The sequence below is a fragment of the Glycine max genome, chromosome 1 (genome assembly GCF_000004515.6).
Source record: "Glycine max cultivar Williams 82 chromosome 1, Glycine_max_v4.0, whole genome shotgun sequence".
NCBI lineage: Eukaryota > Viridiplantae > Streptophyta > Magnoliopsida > Fabales > Fabaceae > Glycine > Glycine max.
In genome coordinates this window covers 31698268-31702815 of record NC_016088.4, presented here as the reverse complement: position 1 = coordinate 31702815, position 4548 = coordinate 31698268, and positions in this window count along the sequence as shown.

Genomic DNA, 4548 nt, shown 5'->3' with positions numbered 1-4548 from the left:
CCGCCCGAAACCTTGACGGCACGTTCCTCCTCCCCGGCATCCCGGGTTCGTACCCTAATCCATACTTGTATGGATTTCCTTTGATATCGACCACGTTAGCATTCCCGAGGCAGTCCTTGCCTAGACCCATTCCGGGCTCAAATCCATTCCTGAGCATAACACGCGCCACCATTATGGCCGCTTTGGAGAGAGAAGGTAGCGACGGACTTGGTTCCACCGAGGCGCAGCTCACCACCTCAAAGGATTGGAAAGTCGTTTCCAATGATTCTTCCGCCGCTTCTACGTATGGTGCGAAGGAAGGGCAGCTCACTAACATGTCCTCTTCACCCGATACTATCACTAAAAGTCCACCCACTGCGAACTTCAATTTCTGGTGAAGCGTTGAAGGGACCACTCCCAGGGCATGAATCCACGGTCTTCCCAAGAGGCAGCTATAGGCAGGATTTATATCCATTACTTGAAACACCACATTGCAAGTGTGGGGGCCTATCTGAATGGGAATGTCAATTTCCCCCATTACTTCCCGCCGAGTACCATCAAAGGCTCGCACCACCATCGAGCTCGGCTTTAAATGTGACGCACTAAAAGGAAGCTTTTCCAAAGTGGTCTTCGGCATTACATTTAAACTCGATCCATTGTCGATAAGTACCTTTGCGACAACGTGGTCCATACATCTCACCGACACATGTAGAACCTTGTTGTGTCCTCTCCCCTCAACGGGAATCTCTTCTCCCGCAAACGCGATGTAGTTGTTGGTGGTTATATGATTAACGATGCCTTCGAAACCCTCCACTGAGATATCATGTGCTACATGCGCGTCGTTAAGGACCTTTATCAGCAGCGCACGATGAGGCTCGGAGTTTATGAGTAGTTCAAGCAAGGATATCCTTGCTGGAGTTTTGTTCAGTTGCTCGACTACCTTAAACTCGCTTTGTTGGATGAGGCGGAGGAACTCATGGGCCTCTTCCAAAGTCACTGTTTTTCCTTGAAGACCTTCTTTCTTTTCGGCTCCTCTTGCCATGGGAGGATCTACTTCCTTCGAGGGGGTGGCTATGTCTGCGGGCTCTTGGACCATGGGCGCCTTCCCTTTAGAGGGCAAATCCGCCGGGTGAGGGGAAGCGAACACCCGACCACTGTGGGTTACGCCACTGAGGCCGGTGATGTTGGTTACCTTAGATGATAGGGAGTCAACTTCGGTTGCAACTCTTTCGCTGGATGCGGAAGGGGTATACTTCCACGGAACGGCCTTATTACTTTGATATGCAAATGGCGTTGGCTTGGGCACCGCCCGCGGGTATATGGGTGTGGAGCTGGTCCCGTTCCTAGTAAAACATATCACTAGGGCCTTGGGGGTTAGAGGAACCTTCTTCTCTTCCGACTGCATGCAAATTTGTGGTTCTTCCTTCCCTCCTATGAACACTTCAAGCTGCCCGCAATCCATGAGCCGCTGAAGCAATTCTTCCACCACGGGACAGGTTTCCATATCATGCGACTCCCCTAGGTGAAACAAACATTCATCCCTTTCATCTCCACCTCGGGAGACCATGCATGCCGCTTGCAGTGATTGATAGATGAAGCGTCTAGAAGTAGCCACGTCTCCCAACCTCTTTGTCCGTGATGGCCCGTCCTCTTCGACGGCGTTCACGCTAGCACCTCCATGACTAGCTAGCGGGTTGGTTTTAACATTTGGGCCTTCTTCCTGAAACGCTAGCCAGCCGGCACTAATCAGATGCTGCACTTTATACTTGAACGGGATGCAGGAGTCAATATTGTGTCTGAGAACCCCACTATGGTACACACACTTGGCACCCGGATCATACCACTTGGGGTAGGGTGGCTGGAGAACCTTCCCGGGTATGGCCACCACCAAATGATTCTCCAATAATGAAGGCCATAACTCAGAATATGCCATGGGAATAGGAGGGAAGTTGTCTTTCGGGTGTTGTGCATATTTATAGGTCGCGCCGGGGGCTGTATTATTAATCGGCCGGGGTGCGGCTGGAGCTGTGCGTTGGGCCGGCGCTCTTTCTGCTGTGGGTGGTCCTTTTACTTGAGTCGGGAGGGAATTCCCGGCTCGGATTAAAAAATTTGGGGGATTGGGCTGGTATGAGCTTTGGATATTTTGGGGTGCTTTCATCCATGTTGGGGCGGTGGTGACCGCGTGGGCATCTCCTTCCTTTTTCCTCGCGCCCACTGCCGGGGCTCTTCTGTTGTTGTTGGGGGCCATATTGGCAGCATATTCAAACTTGCCTTTTCCTAGCCCGGATTCAATCCTTTCTCCGACGAAGACGAGATCCGCAAAGTTAGCTAGCATGTAGCCTATTAGCTTTTCATAGTAGAACGTGGGTAACGTATCTACCATAATTGTGATCATCTCCCTTTCCGTCATGGGCGGTACGACTTGGGCTACGAGATCTCTCCATCTCTGGGCATATTCCTTAATGGACTCATGCTCTCGTTTAGTCATACCCTGAAGCTGGTTCCGATCGGGAGCCATGTCCGTATTGTACTGGTACTGCCTAATGAAGGCAGTTGCTAAGTCCTTCCATGATCGGATCTAGGAAGCTTCCGGATTGGTATACCATGCTACAGCTGCCCCGGTCAAGCTGTCTTGAAAGAAATGGACCAACAACTTTTCGTCCGCAGAATACGCCTCCATCTTCCGGCAATACATCCGGAGATGCCCTTTTGGACATGTCGTTCCTTTGTACTTATCAAAGTCTGGTACTTTGAACTTGGGAGGGATAACGATGTTGGGCACAAGACATAAATCTGCCAAATCCGAGAAAGGGTAATTACCGAGGCCCTCGACTGCTCTTAACCTCTCTTCAAGCGCCTCAATCTTTCCCTTATCTTCCGCAAAGGGAACAGATTCTTTTACGGGTGTGGGTGTGGTCGGGATATGGCGGGCTATGTTCGGCTGGGGTAGTTCATGCGGGGATGGATTTTTGAGGTGGAGCAGGGGGCCAAGATGGGTATCTCCTTCCCCATCGTCTTGTCCGGGATAGTCTTCATAAGGTGGGAGTTTCCCTTCAAAAGTAGGGGCTTGGCTTAAATCTTCCGGAGTGGCACGGGGGGTGAAGTTCGGAGGCAGGCCATAAGGATAAGCTTGCGGACTATACCTTCGACCGAACACGGCCGTGTTTCTGTCTAGGCCCGGATTCAAGGCGGGCTGTAGCACCGGCTCCGCTTCCCTAATTGTACTGGAGGCGGTTGCGGTGGCTTTATCCTCTATGGTTTTCTGGAGTTTTAACATGACCTCCGAGATGGGAGCCATTTGATCTTTTAAAGCCGATAGATCGGCCTTCATCTGTTCCTGCACGCCCTCTTCATTATCCATTTTTCTGGATCAAGTGTTATAGGGGTGCCTTGGCGTTTCTTAGTTATGATGAAATTCCTAAAGAAATAAACAACGGTGAGTATGCCACCAAAACATGAGTATGCAAATGGATGATCGGAGCACTTGGATCCACCCCAAGATTTTTAGATAACGTAATGAGTCCAGAACTTCTCATTTTATAAAAAGAACAAAGCTTTCATCAAGCCAAGATTATACAAAGGTGTTACAAAAGAACCTAACGATTCCTAATTATATGGGCCATCAAATCTATCATGTGTTGACAGTAATTGATTAGCCCATGAATCTCCTCGGGGGCAGTACACACTTCGGCCATGGCTTTTGCTTTGGCTAATAGATGCGGGAGGTCTTGACTCCCATTCAAGGTCAAGGCGAATCTATCCATCCACATAGTCGCTTCTTGATGCAGCGCATCAATCACCCTCCCTCTTGCTTCTTTTTCGGCATACACTTGTGCAAAATCCTCCACTAGCTTTTGTTCATGGGCCATGGACTGGTTCAATTCTTCCTTGTATTGCCCTATGATGGCTAGCATGCTTTGCTCCGTGGCTTCCAAGTGTTGAGCCAAACTCCTTTTGGACCTCGCGCAAGCAACTAACTCTTCTTTTAAGATCATGCCATGCACCCGTGACCGATCTCTCTCCTCTCTTCGGAGCTTGAGCTCATTGTTGCTACCCCACAATGCTCCTCGGAATTTTTCTCGGCCATGTTCCTCCTTGCGGGCCCTTTTGGTTTCTTGTTCAAGGGGTTTTGCAGTGGCCGCGTTTTCCTCTTGTAACTCGATGCACTCCTTCCGGATATGTGTAGCAGCTGACTTGAACTTCTCCTTGGCGAGTCTTGCCTTCCCTAACTCTAACTTTAGAGCTCGGACTTCTTCATCTTCCTCCGGAGCTTCGAAGTTCTCCTCATCGACAACTTTCAATTTGGAGAGCCAACCTAAGCCCCGCGTGTGAATTCTTAGCCATCCATGATAACCTCCAATGACGCCGTTTCGGATGCCTCTAAGCTCCTTGTCTTTCCTCAACGGACTCCTCCACGCCTTGTGGATTCTTTGTATAACCTTGAGACCTTGCGCGCCTAGATCCGTCACAAGGAAAGGCGAGAGACTTTCTTCGGTTGGCGCTCCCCTCATGGGATACCCTAGCTGTCTTATGGCGAGTGCGGGATTATAATTAATACAACCCCTAGTC